Genomic DNA, 18,077 nt, shown 5'->3' with positions numbered 1-18,077 from the left:
ATCTTCTTCTTATATTTTATAATTTCTTGTTGTCAGTGGTAAGTGCAATTTCAGAACATTTGACCATACAGGCAGGACTCTTCCAAGGAAAGGGAGATCAATCATTTATGAGCACATGACCAGACAAGGGTATGATTCTTGTAGTGTACAAAATCCCTTGTGCTCAAGGCTGGCAAGACCTAAGTGAAGCAGGTAAAATTAAGGCATCATTAGTCAAGGTGACCTTTGGAGCATCTTAGTCTGTCCCCAGTGGTCAACCTCTGGAGCTATGAGAATACCCTGAGCATCTCTCTCAAAGGTGCACCTGACTGCAATCCAGTCAGTGTTGTGCTAATCAATTCATGAATTGTGGGGTGGGGGAAAATGGAAAATACTTGAAAAGCACAGAATTCACCAAGTTATTGGTGGACAGTTTTTCTGATTAAAAAATGCATGTTTTCAATAGTCCTAAATTTGCCTGTTTTATGAATTTTAATTAAGAATCTTAATTTTATGTGAACTTCCTTTTCAGTGACTACAGTACACCCTTGGTTAGCTGAACTCCTTTGGAAATCACCTGTTGAAAAGCTATTTGGATTACTAAATTTGTCTATGTAAGTGAAAGAGTTAACAGGTACTGTATCAAACTCAAAGTATAGAGATATAGCCTTGTATTAAATAAAGCTTAAACCAGTTTATAATCCCAACATTTACATTTTACAGTACTGTATCAAGCTCAAGAGGCAATAGAGGCAATAATATATTAAATTGAGAACAGATCATCACACAATACTAGCAGTTAAAAACGTTGCCATGTAGACAAGGAAGAGGATATACACATTATGACTTTGATCTCTTTCACCAACAAAGAGAACTTCATTTACATGGTTGTAGAACTAAGGTAGCATCAGCTTGCCTTTGTGTGTCTGATTTGATTGAAGAAATAGAAGAGGATTCAAATCTGTTTGTAAGCCCTGTGTGGAGCTTTGTCAAATCTACAGGGATTCTGTATATGCAGTGTTTGTAGCTGGGGCTAGAAGCAGTAGTGTACTATACTTCCTCCTTTGTGATCTTCCTTTCAGTTTTATATTTGGTTGTATGTTAGAAAATCTTCCAATCCTTGTAAATCATTACTGTGCTCCTCTACAGATATTTGTTGCATAAGAATGCACGCAGAAGGACAGCATATTGAAAAGTCTTGCATAGAGGTTCCCATTGCAAACTCCAAATAGAAAGATGTACAATAAAGAATTAATTATATCTCTCAATATTTCACATTTAAAGTTCATCCTTTTCTTTCCTGTCAGTCTCTTATTCACATAAACCCAAGCACCTACCTAAACTACAAAACACATATGTATGCATCTAAATTGATATACTCTCAATTGTCTCATGGGCTTCAAAGCTAACTACAGACAGCCAATAAGCCTGAGGCTAAACTGATTCAAACTAGGCAGCTTCCTCTAAGCTGCATAGGTTGAACCGATAACCAACTGAACTGACATTTAGTTTTTAATTGGGAAAGGCAGAGGGAGGTCTGCACTCACCCAGGCCAGTAGGAAGGGGGTTCTAGAGCACATGTCCCAGCTTGCTGGCCATTGCCAGCATAGTCAGGTGTCCCCAAACCTGCTGTCCCCCCACAGTGGGTTAAGGAGCCCCCTGTCCCGGTGCCAGCCCACCTTGGGGGAGCCTCCCTCTCAGGGGGCTCCCCCAGCCTGGGTTCCCCAGCCCAGGCAGCCCTAGGGAGCTGACGGTAATTCCGACTTTCCCCCTTCCTGGTTCAGCCATAGGATCGAGGGAAAAGAAGTCCTCCTGGCCAGATGCCTTCCCCTGGAGCCCACCATGGGGGCACCAGGGAGCCCCTGCCTTGGGGAGGCTTCTCCCTACCCCAGCCCAGGGTAGCCCCACAGGAGCTGAGGGGAAATCTTCCATTCCCCAATGCCTTGCCCTAGCTGCTGAAGTCTCAGGGATAGCCCAGGGAATGGAGGAAGATTCCTCTGATCCCATGCATTAGTTCTCCCTCAGTCTCACAACAACTATGGCAATACTGGTTGTGGAGGGGCAGAAGAATTTCCCTCCACTCCCTGAAGCTTCCTGAGATTCCCAAGAGCTATGGCAGGGTTCAGGGAGGGAGGATTTCCACTTAGCTCTCTGAGGCTGCCCCAGGCAGGAGAACCCTGGGCTGGGAGGTCTGGAAGCCCCAACAAGGCAGGGGCTCCCTGGTGCCCCCATGCTGGGCTGGATGGGCAGGTGCTTGGCTGGGAGGACGTTTTCTCTCTCCCTTCTGTGGCAGCTGCTGGAGCAATCAGCAGCTGGGGGTGGGGGGGGTGGGAGAGGCCTGCCAGGTTCTGAAAAGTCCCTGCCACAGGGGCTTTCTCTCCCCCATGTGATATGCCTGGCTAGGGCAACCTGGGGGTCTGCTTCCCTGCTGCCCCCATCCCTATGGTATTATGGACACAGGCAGGAAGCAGGCTAAGGAGAAGAAGGGTTAGGTAGTCCCTGGTCCACTGGAGCAGGCAGCATAGCTCAGAGCTGCAAAGCATCCTGGGATGTTGAAGGACTGTGAGTTAACTTGAACCAGGAAGGAATATGGGACAGAAGCTTCATATACCAGTTTGACCTAAATCAGTTAAGTCTGATACTACATCCAACCAGGTTTATCTTAAATTGGTTTTGGTGATTTTGAAAGGAATTTATGTGCATTAAACTTTTGTTGTGTTACAGGTTTAAACCAGTTCCTGATCACTTAAACTGGTTTATGTGTAACTTCTGTCGCTAGCCCAACAGAATAGGAAGAATCCCACACACCATTGGGACTTAGGCACAGAACATGCTTAGCTTCATGCAAAGTGAAAAATAAATCTCTGATTGCTGCCTGAAACTATTACAATATATTCCTGCCTTTAGTAGAGACAGAAACTACTATATAGTCCAAATAGCATGGTGATGATAAATGTCTGAGAAAAACCTGAAAAATAGATTGGACAAGTGAAAAAGTGTTTAGGCAAACTGTATAAGAGAGATTGGGTAGATCAAGAGATCAGATAAAATACATAAAAGATCAAATCAGATAACACAGATTAGATGTATTAGATCAAATAGATAAGAAATTGGATGGAACATATACATGATATTAGATATATATTAGACAGAATCTATCTTATGTCTCTCCACAAACCAATTCATAGTGTAATAAAAAAGAGAAATAAATCAAACTGCACATGCTGTATTTAATGCAATAAAGCCATGTTTCAGGATGGCCTGCTCTAGCAGTAGGAGGAATAAAGAGGTGACAACTTTATATTCCTGTCTGGTCTCTATTTCTCTTCAGACCTCTGCTGAGGGACATTACACTAGTCACAGAGAATGAGCATTATCACCATCTGTTGGCTGTTATGTGGCTTATACAAAATGAGTATCAATTCAGTTCCTAGGGAACAGGTGCCCACATCACAAAAAACTTCAAAAATGGCACTAATTGCCATCCTTACTAGTGTTATAAGCAGAGAGGCCAGGGATTGAATTGGCTTGATGAATTAACTATCCTTTCTATAAAGCAATAAAAAAGTTCATTAGGATACAGATGTTCCTGCAATAGGAATTACAGGGTAAAAAAAAGGGATAACATTTGCTCACAGAATAAGGTAGCTCTGATGCTTCAAGGCTCCATTTATTACTGCCAAAATTTAATGTAAAAGCATCTTGATTGTACCAGATAGTCCTACTTCAGCAAATATTCTAATTGTGAGTTTAATTCTATACCCATTTCAGCATTGGGACCAGAAGCCGCAAAACAGGCATGAAACCTGCCTTGTCTCCCATTGCTTTCCCATTTCTATGCCAAGCATAGCTTGACCAGATCAGAGCATCTGGGCACTTGAGTTTGTATAGATGAGTCTATAGTGCTACAACACAGTAAAGCAAACACTTAAATTAACACAGCCACACAATTGTGAAAGAACTGAAATTTTAAGATTTTGAACAGGTGAAAAAACATGATGGGTCAGATACTTGAAACAGATTAATTGTTTTTTGTATTTTGAATGTTAGCAAATGGAAGCTCCTGAAATTCAGTGCCATAAGAGAGTTAGATGTTAATATCCTTCGGTAAAAATATTTGGGGAGAATAATGGTACTGAAGGTGACTAAGGGAACTGGAATCTAGCATTTTTGCACTGCATCTATTCTAGGGATTACTTACAGCCTAGGGAAGAAAGTTGTCAATGTGTGCTTGAAATTTATAAACAAAGAGGGAGAGGAATTTAGAGAAAGATAGGAGCTGATCAAAGGAAAAAATAGGCAGAATATCAGGAAGAAATTCCTAACAATGATGTCTATCACAGTGTAAGATTTTCATGGGAATCTATAGAAGTCCCATCATTTTAATTGTTTACGTCATGGCTTAACAAAGCAGTTGAATATGGAAAGGAAAGGAATAGTGAAAAATCACTTTTTAAATTTTCTATTGCTAGTGTTTAAGATTCTACAATTCTCCTTCTAAGGCAAAAATGATCCCTACATGGATAATTTGTTATTTTGGAACTATTCTGCTTTCTAGAAAGATTGAGAGATTTAAAAAGTTGAATTTCACTAAGTAATTAAAGCACCACTACAACACTTATGCAGATCCATCCCAGGAGTAACTTCCTCACTGAATGGAAATATTTCACAAATCTATATACACTAAATATATATTAAAATATTGCAATTCTGTCAGTATTTATAAAACACCATTTTTCTTATTTTCACAATTTCGGACCAAATCTGTTTTTTAAGAATGCAAAGCAAATAAGTAATTCCATGCATGAAAGTCACATAAGTGCAGAAAAAAATCAGAACATTCCCTTTTAAAATCTGGCCTCATACCTGTTGAGCATCAAACCATGGTAAGTACCCATGTCTTATATCAAAATCGTTGAAGAATAATAAAATCTATTTTTGTTCAAAAACCAAAGAGTGTTTGAAAAGATGTTTGAAATGAATACACACATGGAATAGTTAATAGGAATATAAAAATAACTGAAAAATATTAGAATCGAGGAATCCTTTTCAATTGAAAAAAATTGATTCAGTAAATCATTTGAAGTGCATAAAACTGGCATCATAAAGTGTAAAATAATGAATATTGCCCTAATTACAGTAGTCCAATAAAAATTACACGTCATTTCTTTCTGTGGTGATTTAGTCCTCTTGTATACTATTCTAATCCTCTCTCAAATATGTAAAACTCACTTAGGGAAGGACATTACACCATTTCTCTATTGTTACTCTCATCACATTCCCCCCTCCCTTAATCTTGTTCTTTGAATTTTAAAAAAAAGTCTGCTGAACACTAATTATTTAACCTTACCTCCTACCTACTTTCTCTCTTTATTCTGAGGTTTCTTAAGGGCTATAATGAGCTGTCCCCACACAAACAGGCCAAATTAGTGGATAATTACTGCTGGGCCTGTGAATGTTCTCACTCCTCCTTTCTTACAGTTTCACAACATTACCAGAATGGTCTGTCACCTCCCTACCAATTAGGCACAATTACTACTTTATAACATTAGTGGTGGCGGGCTTATTATGTTGGAGGATATGTAAAAGTAAGGGGGGTGGGGTTGATGAGTGGGCAGCAAATCAAGGCCAAAGGAGGTCATTATCACATTGAGAACTTGTTTATTGCTGTATTTCTTATTTTCCAGGACTGTAGCCTGACCAACCTATATGAACGTCATTGGAAAGAAAAAATGTGAAAAAACTTTGAATCCCAGAAGGTTTTGCCTTAAGTAAATAAGAACATATCTAGCTTTGGTACCTTTGGATTTTCCAGATCATAGAGCCAGGACTTGCTTAAAATTTATTATTTTCATTTGAAGCTTTCTTTTGGCAAAGTAAAACTGATCCTGATTTCTGAATTTAGCAGTCTGAGATATACATCAAGTATGACACAGCAAAGGGAAGAGTAACCCTAAAGTTTAAGAAAACACTCAATTCCAATCTATATTTAAATGGGAGACTTCAGGTCAAGATAAATGTAAATAAACACTCGGAGTGGGAAAGGCTCTCAAAGTTTATATACACTACGTTACTGTATGTAGTTAACATTTCTCTTCCTTGTGGCAAAATAATATAAACTAGATATGCCCTGTCTTACCCTTCACATAGGAAAATTGTGAAACCTCTAAGGATTTCTATTTTAGAAGACAGTGATGCATTTTTGATAGTGAAATGAATTACTGGGATAAGAAAACTCATAGATTTTTCAAAATAAGAGAATCTAGGCATACCGTATTTTTAAGCACACACAGCTTCCCAGAGTATAATACATACCTTGTTTTTGAGAGGCAGGATGAAGGGGAAAAAAAGATTTTTCCACAGTTATGGCTGCATAGAGAAAGGACAGAGTGAAGGGTAAGTGAGCTTAATTTTTAGCTCGCTTACCCTTCCTTTCCTGCTTAAGTAAAGCTGAAACACTCGCTGGTACTGAAAACTGCTGATGCTGACTTCATCAGCTGTTTCACTGTGGAGCAGGAGTTATAAGAATAAAGGAACTTCTATTTAATGGGTAAGACCATAAGTCCATCTTGCCCACTATCTGGTGTCATAGTGGCAGAGAGTGAACTGGGTATGACCCAGGGTTTTTTTCCCCCCACTGTTCCTCTTTCACTTGCAGCCTCCAGCATTTAAGGTCTAGGAAGTTCTGATTCAGAGGCTGTATCCTTAATTTCCATGCTCAATAGCTAGTGATACCCCTTTCTTTCCAAAACTGTCCAATCCCATTTTGAATTTGTCCAAACTATCAACTTCTACAACATGTGGTGGCAATGAGTCCCAGACTTTAATTACACGGTGGGCATGACTACACATTCTGTTAATGCTCCTGAATAAACCCTGGCACAGTTTGCACTGCAACTTATTGCTCCTGGCTGCTGTGTTTTAACGTGTGCCTGGGACTGCAGCACGTTGAGCCGGGGCAGTGCAGCCCTGGCCAGCAGGGGGTCCAGGACATCAGCCTGCCAGCCTGGAGCTACTCTGTCCCAGCTGGATGTGCTGCAGAGAGGCTGGCTGGGTGGCAGAGAGGCAGCAGACAGCCCCTGTACTGTAGCACCTTCATGCCCCAGCCAGCCCCGGTCACAATGTACACATGTGTTTCAGCACATGAATATACTTTGCCATAGGATAGTACATGTATCAGACATTACTATCCTATGGTGGAGTTACTTAGTTTCCTGCAGCCTAATAGTGCTGCATGAGTAGATGGTGACACTTTACTGTGGATTTACTTAGGCAACTCCACAGTAAAGCGCACATGTAGATGCATCTACTGTATGAAAAGAACTTCCTTTTGTTTGTTTTAAACTTGTTACCTGCTAGTTACATGTTGTGACCCCTAGTTCTTGTATTGACACAGTAAATAATAAATCCCTGTATACTTTTTCTTAACCATTAAATATTTTATAAACCCTTATCATGTCCCCCCTCAAGCATCTCTTTTCTAAACTGAATAGGCCTAGCCTCTTTAGTCTCTTCTCTTATGGAGGCCCCTCCATACCACTAAGCCTTGTTGACTTTCTCTGTACCTTCTCTAGTTCTTCTATATCCTTTTTGAGGGGTGGGGAACAAAACTAAGCACAGTATTCTAGGTGTGAACATACCGTGGGTCTATAAAGAGGCATGATGATACTCTCAGTTTTGTTTACAATCCCCCTCTTCACAACCCCTAACACTTTATTTGCCTCTCTGATGGCTGCCGAGCACGGAGCTCATGTTTTTAGTGAACTGTTCATAATGGCTCCACGATCTCTCTCCTGTGTGGTAACAGCTAATGTAGAGGCCAGCATAGCTAAGTATAGTTTGGGTTATTTTTACCCAAGTGCATCACTTTACATTTATCTATATTGAATTTTATCTGCCATTTAGTTGCCTATTCACTCAATCATGCCAGATCCTTCTGTAGTTCCTCACAGTCTGCCTTCATCTTTACTGCTTTGAATCAAAGCAGGGTGCTTCTACCCTGGTCAAAAAATCAGCTTCCCCATGTAACAAGTGTACCCCAATCTTGGAGGGCTGATTTTAAGGAAAAAGGTGTGTGTTGTATCTGAAAAAATCTAGTAGTTGATACATAAGTATGCTTTAAAAATTAAAAAAAAGAATTTTTTCCCACTTCACAGCAAGGGTATCTATGGCACTCCACTCACATGTGGATAAATCCCGTGGTCATTCTATATACATAGCTTACTCTCTTTCACAGAACGTGGTGAAGTAGTTTTGAAATCAAGCTTTAGATTTTGTTTTTAAAGTAAGGTATTTACCTAGAAAAGTTCTCTCATCATTAAACAAAAAAGCAATGAAATCAGGTAGCCTTGGGCCCCCATTTTGAAGAAACAGTAGGGAATCATGGACAACAGGCTGGCTAAGCAATCTTCTTTAATTTTGGTTTCACAAACAGTACCTCATTTTCCCTTGACAATCAAATGGAGTATAGAGAGAGTGAAACAGGACTTACCTATTTCACTGCCCATGTTGAGTGCAGTGCATAAATGTTTACACGTTTAAAGTCTGTTTTCAGAGTTGGCCTTAGAGAAAATGGTATCCTGGAAGAACTTGTATTTTAGTGCCCTTCCTGGTGCTTCTCCCTGGTGCCTTCCCCCCACAAGTCAGTAGTGTTGCTGCTCTGCCACCGAAGGGGCTCCATCTGATGGTCCAGGGAATTGAACAAGGCGTTTGCCCGCAGCAGGGACTGCCAGCCGTAGCCCCATGGAGTCGAAGCAGAGGAGCAGGAATCTGCAATGAGCACCCAGTGAACGCAGCCTACCCCACCCTGCCCTGCTGAGGCCCCCTGCCTCTAAACAATGCCCCAGGTCAGCACTGCTACCTGCTGTTCATGACACGTGTGTGTGTGTGTGTGTGTGTGTGTGTGGCACCTCCCTTACCATGGCATAAAGGGATGTCACCCATGTCACCCACCCCAAGGCTGGCTCAGTATGTTTTCTTTAACAATCTGTACAGGACTTTTTGTCTTATCATTGTAATGTTGTACATTTAACCTATTTATCTCTCTCTCTGGTCTCACACGTCTCTCTCTCTTCTCTCTCTCTGGTCTCACAGGCCTTAACCACAGCCTTCCATATCCTCCTCTCTTGCACAATATCCTTCCACCTAGTCTCATCTTCACCTTCCAGATCAGTTTTTATGTTATCTTCCAATTATCGCCTTTGTCTACCTGGAGGACTGATACCCTTTGCCTCAGCTCCCCAAATCTGCCTCATATACTGTCTCTCATAGATTCTCTCAGTATGGTCTTTGCAGAACCAGTACCCTAAGCATGACTGGTGGCCATCTTGAAGCCCGTCACAACATCATCCCACTCACCTGTCAAAGGCAGCCCACCCACTTGACTCACTTGCCACACCTTTGATGTACCTAACAAGTTGTTTTTAGGTACCCCTTTAATGCCCTAATATCAAGGGTGTAATACACAGCTCTGACCTTCCTTTTACCATGTCCCATGCCTCACAGGTCTTACACTACTCTTGTCACCTCTATGCACCCCTCTGGTGCTAGGCTCTCTGGCCCCTATAGCTGCACTCCTCTGGCACTGGGCTCTATACAGTAGGGTGCCCTGCCCACTGGGCACTAATGAGGCCTCCTCATCCCCTTATAGCCTCATCCCAAAGCCACCGGTGCAATCAATAATACAAGCACAAGCCCCTGGACTTCAACACAACAATAACAAGGGAGTCTGTGTTCTGCCACTATAAGAAGGCAAAACTTCCATTCTAAGATACTGCATCTCTTAGCCCTGGGTACCTTGTAGGCTCCTGGAGCCTTAGTCCTTGTAGGCATTCAAGCAGGTGACCAAACATCTCTGGGTAGCTCCCTAAGGCCAAGCTCCTTCCCTTGGCAGTCTCTAGAGAAAGTGCCCTGCTAGCTCCACCCCTGAGCTTATACATCCCCAGAGTCCCACCCCCTTCCGGTAATCTGACTGCCTGCAGGTGCTGGCCAGTTACCCCATTAGCCTGTTGCTCAGGCAGCCTGCATCTGAGCTCTTTGGCCAGGCTGCTTCAGCCCTTAAAGGACCAGGCACATCTTAGTGCCCTGCTACACCAAGTCTGCAAGACAAACATCTCTCAGACCCTGTATCAATTTTTCTCAGTTCCTTCATAGAGTAACACCCTAAAGCTAAGGGGTTAACTGAGTATTCAAGGTGATTCACTCCATCTTTCTGCTTAGACTGAAATCTCTAAGAAACTATGAAGTGATAGAAGTAGTATAATAAATCTAGTTTCCCCTGATTCCCATTGAGAGGAAGCATCAGAAATGATGGGAGGTAAATAAGATACCAAAAAGAGGAAAATAAGCCATCAGTATCATTAAAGTCTTCAATGTATATGAGACCATTACATCAACAGAAAAGTGGTAATTTTGTCACTGTAACTTTGGGCTGGGTTTTATCTCTAACTTGCAAACTAGATACCATAAAAAAGGAAATGAAAAATTAAGGAAGAAGAAAAATAATTTTAGAAGGAAAATTCACCCAGGGTCCATACTTCTGTTAGATTGATAAAATCAGGAATAATTTCACAAAAGCCAAAGAAGGCAGACTAGGGATAAATTGACAGAAAAAGAGAATTGTGCTTCCATTTTCCTAGCCTAAAACTATACTTCTGGAGATTTGGCACTGTAATGAAAAAAAAATTCAGGTAAAAATATTAAAAATTTGCCTTTATATGCTAACTTATTTAGCCTGGTGCCAAGCCTTGTTCCGTAGCTTTTCTGACAATGTTGTGATTTCACTCACAGAATTATCAATGCCCTTTTACACAAAACCATTTTGTCTTTTCCTGAGACATCACAGCAATGCCAACCCTACTATGGAGACACCTGGAAAAGAACCATTTGCAAGTCTGCCATATGTTTTCAACAGAAATCTTACACTGAGTTCCCCAAAGAGAAATGTGCTAAAGCTCTTTTATGCTTTCCCCCCCACCCCACATCCTCATGGAGTTTGGTGTTTATGATCAAAAGTTCTTTGGATTTTTATGCTTTTCATATATTAAGTTAAATCTTGCAGAAGTGATAAGTTAAATAGAAAAAATATAAACCGGCAGTATACTGACTCAGAACTGCCTCTGATTCGTCACAAGAGCTAAAGCAAAATAGTAGTGATGGATGAACCTCAAATGGTTCCTATCAATACCTAAAAATCTTGTTCGTATGTAAGAAATATATCTAAATCTTTTGGGACTGAAAATGTACTGAGAACAAGTCTTCTCCTGAGATTTCCAGAATAGCCAAGCTTCAGCTAAGAGTCAGAAATAAGGCAATACTGTTTTTATAGTTCCATTTATGGTCTCAGACAAAAAACCTGAACATTTAGAAGCTTGCTCAGAAGACTAACAACAGGAAAAAAGTCCTATTACACATTGTTATACCCCCTATGATATCTTATGTGTTAAGCTGCACTTAGTTTTGCTCAAGGTTTGGGCAGAAGTTCAGAACAATCTTTACATTATTTGAATTGGTTTATCCTTCCACACAGTGGGCCTGCTATACACTACAACATAGTACCTAGAAATTAGTGATTTAATTCAATATCAAAGAGTTAGTCATACTTACTTCTTTGTAATGAATTCCATTGGGAAATAGATGGGATTGACAATAAACAAATCTTTCACAACTAGATCTTGTTTGGTTTAGGTACCAAACAAATGGTATTCTTACAGTGGTATTCTTGTACTTATTTTGATACATTCACTCTTCATTCTTGCCTACACTCAAAAATTGTATCAACTACCTAAATCAGTTTAAAAACCAGTTTTGTTAAATCCATGCAAGTCCCTTGTGTACATCCTCCTACCTTACTAAGAATGACTTCTATCAGTTTAGCTGATCCTAACTGACTTAAACAAATTAATAAAAGGGACTTCTAAAGCACATAAGGCATTGCATAAATTTAAGGAAATCAGTTTAAATTAGTGCAACTTTTGCCAGCAGATTAGTCCTTGAAGGCTTTATCTTTTCTCTTAAAATGGTTTTTGGTTTTGTTTTTTACAGAAAGTTAACAAACATATAATAGTTATCTGGCTGTAGAACTGTAGAGAAGTCAATCACCTTTAAGTTTTTAGCATAAGATTGCCAGGAAGATCATGGCAATTCAAGGTTGACCTTGCCTAGTTTACTTCACAGTGGGTGCATCTACACTAGACACTTCACTGCACAGTAAAGCAAATTACTATGCAATAAGCGCCTGTATCTACATGTATAGACACTTACTGTGCAGTAATTTGCTGTAATAGCAAGTATATTTACTCCTAGTTACTGCACAGTAACACACGTGTAGATGCTGACCCGGAGCAAATTTCTTGCTTGTCAGCCCCACCATCAGGGGGCTACCCTGAGCCCAGCCCCAGAGACCCAGGGCTGGGAGCTTCTCCAGCCCCAGGGCTAGGAAAGCTCTTTGCCTACCCCAGCCCCTGCCCCTGCCCCTTAAAAGCCTGCAGGGACACTGGGGCTCTAAGCCACCTGCAACCAGCTGCAGGCCACTGTATCACACAACATAGGTCCCAGGCCAGCTGAGGCAGCCTGCTCAGGCTCTGGCACTGGTCCCTGGCACCATAGTGCCATGTGGTTGCCAGGCCCATTCTGGGTGCAGCAGGTACCCGGAATGCCTGGAAGCACCCTGGGATGCCTGCAGCCAGCCTCTAGCCACTGGGTCCTACTCCAGCTGGCACCAGGCTACCTGCAGTAGCCTGCCTAGACCCCACCACTGATGCCCAGAACATTTCACTGGTGCCCAGAACACCCTTGTCCCACACTATGATCCTGCTCAGGCCCACAAGCACCAGGACTGCTGCACAGAGGCCCAGCAAGCTATCAAGGGAGCCACACCGGCATCTTCCCCAATGGCACACGCTGCCTCCTGCTGGGGACTAGTCCCAACAGGAGATCATGGACCTCATTGCAACGTGGGTTGAGAGCAAGGTCCTCACCCAGTTTGCAGGGAGCAAGCGCTCCAACATGAATATTTACAAGGACTTGTTAGACCATATTCGGGAGCATGGGCATGGCTGGTTGCCGTGCCAGTGCTGCATAAAGGTCATGACCTTGCAGACAATGAGTCATGGTCCTTGACCTGTCCCACTGTGCTCCCCACCCCAGCCTCCTCCATCAGCTCTGGGAGCTTGGGCCAGTGCCTGATCTGCCAGCCCCGGATGCTCAGCCTCACCTAGGATGCCAAGTTGCCCATGACCCTGCTAAGCTCCAGTTCCTTCCTGGAGGGGCCAATACCCAGACAGTCAGACGCTGCACCACTGTGCCCCAGGACATCACTGGCAGCCTCACATCCTTGCCACCAATGGGGACCAACTCAGGATGATGGGTATGCCTGCTATAGCCACCTGGTAAGCCTCACACTGACTCATGCAGTCTCACCTGGTCCGCCTGTGCTCCCCCAGGTCCCTAGAGCCCCCATCCCCACCCCTGACAATATGTAGGGAGCCAGAAGACAATGCAAAACTTTATTGAGCAGCCTGTGCCCCCATACCTAGATTGGCATGGGCCTTTTATATGCCAAGAAATTTATCAATGTTGGTGGCAATGTCCTCCTCAGCTGCAGGGGGCAGGGATATGAAGAGCAGCCACAGGTAGCAGGTGGTGGTGGAGGTTGTGGAGTAGCATGGGCTTGCCCTCCACACTGTTGAAGCTCAGAGTCCCATATCAAGTTTGCAGGTATGCCCGGGGCACCATGGCCAGCAGCAGCAGCAGGGCATAGTGGGTTGGGCATCCCTTGGTCTGCGCAAACAGCTACTTATGGTATGCCTGGGACACTTGCAGCAGGGACACACTTGGGGTCTGGATCTGTGGAGGGGAATCAAGTACTTTTGTGAGAACTGTCTGCAGTGAGCGTGGTGCTGGGGGTGAGCAGTGGTGCAAGGGTCCCTGGGCAGCTGGCCAGGTGGGCTACAGCAGGGACTGCAGGAGGAAGTAGTTGGCCAGTGCCTCTTGCATCTGGTAGCCTGGATCCTGCTGGTAGATGAGCACCAAACTTGGGGCCTCAGCTGGGGGTCCCACCACTGTCACCACAGCTGACATTCCCAGTGCCAGGCATCCACTGTCCACTGCACCTCCTCTGCCCAGGCCTCACAGAAGAGCTCCCCCTGGGCCTTGCAGATGCTATGCAGCATACAGGCTGCAACAATGATTTGGGTGGTGTTGGTCATGGCAACTTTGAAGAGGCAGTGAAGGCATCCTTTGAGGAGAGCACTCATGGAGTTGGCAGATCAGGCAAAGGCATGCTCCATGAGTGCACAGATCTGGCCCAGTCACCAGTTGAAGTGTGTCTGGCAGGGATTCAGCTGGCTAGTGTAGGGCTGCATGAGCCAGGGGAGGAGTGGGTAGGTGGGGTCCCTGATAAGGATGGAACATGCTGGCATCATGGGCACTGCCTGCCCAGCTGGTGCTCACATTCATGAGGGTGCCACAGTAGTCAATGATGGCCTGAAGCAAAACTGAGTGGATGCCCTACCAGCTGTAGTTGGGGCAGTTACCATGGGGCAGGCAGGTGATGGGGATATGGGTCCTGTCCAGGGCCCTGATGCACTGGAGAAGCCCAGGGCATGGAACCCTGTCACTGCTGCTTGGTGGTCATGTATGCAGAGCACAGTGTGCCCCAGCTCATCGTGGAAGTTATTGCACACCTACAGGATGGCCTCCCTGGAAGTTGCCTTGCTCACACCAAAGAGATGGCCCATGTAGCAGAGGCTGGTGGGCATGGCGAGCTTGAGCAGGGCGATGGCCAGCTGGGTGTCCATGGAGTGAGGAACCACATGTTTATGTCCTGCCAGTCCAGGTGCAGGCAGAGCCACTCCAGTAAGGCATCCTGGGTCATCCAAAAGAATTCAAGACACTGATTATTGTCCCAGTTGGCCTGGAAAACATGCAGCCACCAGTTCTGGCTGGTCAGGTAGGCCCAGAGGTGGCAGGGCTGGAGGCCCAGGAGGGCATGGATAACCGTAGTGGGGTTGGGGTGGCAGCATGGGATCCAAGCAGCAGTGGTGCAGTTGCAGGAGGCCAGGGATGCCATAGGGAGCCAAGCCAGGCAGCCGCATGGCACAGCAGGCCTGCCAGGGATGAGACTGCCCTGGGTCAGGCAGTGGTCCACATGGTGGGCCAGAAGGGTCATTGCAATGACCAGCAGGAGCCTGAGGCAGTGAAAATTGCTGCTGAGACCAGGGGCTGGAGTAGCGACAGCTTATTGAGCAGAGGCTGTGGTGAGAGAGCCACTGTGTGCTGCCATTTTGCTCTGCACGCTGCTCTGGGCCAGAAAATCAGGTGGCCTGGGAGCAGCACAAGGGGCTGCCTTTTAAAAGATGGCTGCCAGCCATAGTTAGCTGTGGCCAGAGCCTCCAGCTCCCCCTGGCAGCAGCAGGGGGCTGGTGCAGGGCCCTGGGGGCGGGAGCAGACAGCTGCCATGAGCAGCAAATCTGCTCCCATATCCCTGCATATTTAAATGCCTGCCCAGGGTGGGTTTACTCCAGAGTAAATATTCTAGAGTTAACCCACCCCAGAATATTTCTATGTGCAGATAAGCCCAGTACAACCGAAGTCCTCTCTGCATAAGGATTTATGCATTTACTATGTGTTAATTTTCCCATGGTAAAAACATACCTCCTAGTAGCGAAGACAAAACCAGGTTAAAAACCGACACAATTTCAGCACTAATTTCACATGTACTTCAAAGGTAGTTAGGCCTGTGCTTGAGTGCTTTACTGAATTAGAATCTGAATGGACAGGGATTTTATCTCACCCCATTCACTAAAACAGAGCAACATCAGACCTATAAGAAACTATATTTTAATCCTTTGAGATGAAGCTTCCAGACAAGGTTATTATATATTGATGGAGTGGTATTGGAATTATTCAACTGTTATATCACTCTTTTGTATATAAACTATTAAAATCAGTTTTCAGTGTTGTAAGTCTATCATCTTTTATAGACGTTAAATTTCCTTCACAAATTCTAAACTCTTTTAAAAATTAAAGTGCCCTTTCCTCAAAATTAGGTTAATGTCTATCTTGAATACAAAGTAAAAATATGTTACTGATCTTACAGTATAGTAGTCCCAAGGAAGCTTTAGAGGGCTAATTGAGAAGTTCACTTATAAATGTAATTTGCTGTGCTGCCAAATGAATGTTAATTTAATATTTTTACATGCATTGTTTCTGTTTTTAATTTGGGAAATGACAAAGCACTAGAAAATATACTGTAGGGAACAATCCGAATTGGCAGAAAGATGAACTGGGTGACCTAAAAGGATTTTTATTTTCCTCCCTTCTCCTCTGAATTCAATGCTAACATTTCCATTTCTGCAAATACTGTGTATGGTGACAAAGTAGCATGAATGTTTTAAAATTAAATTGAATAATTTATATCATGCTGCTTTCAAAATAATGATTATTCTTTAGATACTTGTCACAGATCCACAGGGCAAACTTGCATCCAGTTTCCCCATAATCTCTCAGGGACAACCCCTTTTAGTGTTTTTTTTCAAAGGGGAGGCCTATAATTCCACTGCTAGTGTTGGGCTTTGGTATCAGCATCATTATTTCTGATCAGGGTTCTTTCAGTGAGACCAAAAGAAGTTGGAACATATATTAGAGATTCTAAACTAAGACCAATTGTGGAATTAGGTACCTACAAAGTTAGTTATACCTATAGTGGAATCCAAACCCCTAAAACACTTCATAGGTTCCCTGTAAAGTCAATGGAGAGTGGTTGATGCCTCAGAATGGCAGTCCCAAAATCCTATACACCAATTAGGGAGTTCCTGAAAGCTATCCTAAGGAAATTAATACACAGATATTAACACACAGAGGGTTTTTTCTGAAATCATGCCCTCTTAAAGAATTTAGGCACTTGCACACAACAGACAAAACCTCAGGGTGGCACTCTTAGCCACTTGAGATCCAGAGCTCATAATCCACCCCTCTGCATTTTTCTCCAAGCAATAGGTATATAACAATGGTAGTGGTTATGGCCTTTTCCATAAAAGAATGGTGGTTTCAGCACTAACACAAGTAAAAGATCAAGTTCTAGGCCTCTTCAGCCTAAGGGGGGGATTAAAAGCACATTTCTATCATTTCTGGAAAATGTTTAACTACCTGGCTACAGGTTACTATGCTTGGAGAGCGAAGCAAACTCCACCCCTCCTGTTGAAGCTGGACCATTTGTGCATCAAATAATTTAAGTTTCATGGGGCACAAAGAGAGAAAAGAAGAGGAAACTTAAGGGCCTTTGTACACACCACATTTGTTGCCCTTTCTTACACTGCAATAGCATGACTTTTTGCATGAACAGGTTTTCCAGACACTTTAAAAGTCTTTTTGGCATGTTAAAGTAAAACTCTTAGGACGTAGTTTAGTTTGGTTCTCTGTGAAATAAAGCGTTGTGTGCATGGATTCAGTGCATGCAAACACAGACACTCAAAGGCATGTAATGATCCCCTTTGTCCACCAGATGGCACTGTGACTTTTTTTGTAGTTCACCCCTTTGAATTGCTTCTGGTTTCAGATTGCTTCCACTTTTTTTTCTCCTTGTGGGTGTGTCAGCTCTGTGCTCCCAGAACTGTGTGGCAGAGCACGGGTTGGGGGGCCCTGTGCTGGGTGGGAAGGGGGACAGTGCTAGACTGTCCTGCTCTCCTGCAGCACTGGCCAGGGACCAGGCTTAATTCATTTGAAAATCAAGTGTGTGCAAACACTGGTGCAACACTCCAAAATAAACAAGTTTAAATTTTATAAACCTGTTTAATTTAATGAGGATTAAACCCCATGGTATGTACAGGTGCCCTAATTCTGTAGCTTTGTGATTGGGAACTAACCTGGGAAGGGACCAGTGTTTCACTCTTTGCTCTCTGGATTGGTCTTGTATTGTATTCAAACACCATATGATATTTAGGATAAAAAAGGGTTTAAGGAAAACTGCACTAGACAAAGACAACATCAGGTACAGCCTGGTGAAGAAGTGAGACACAGGTTGTCTCATGCTGTCAACATTTTCCAACTAATGCAAAGAGTTCTGCTACTTACCCAGTTCCTGAAAAAAAACCAAACCT

Source organism: Crocodylus porosus, unplaced genomic scaffold (genome assembly GCF_001723895.1).
Source record: "Crocodylus porosus isolate Cpor-Errol unplaced genomic scaffold, CroPor_comp1, whole genome shotgun sequence".
Taxonomy (NCBI): domain Eukaryota; kingdom Metazoa; phylum Chordata; order Crocodylia; family Crocodylidae; genus Crocodylus; species Crocodylus porosus.
Note: the sequence above shows the minus strand (reverse complement) of the source record.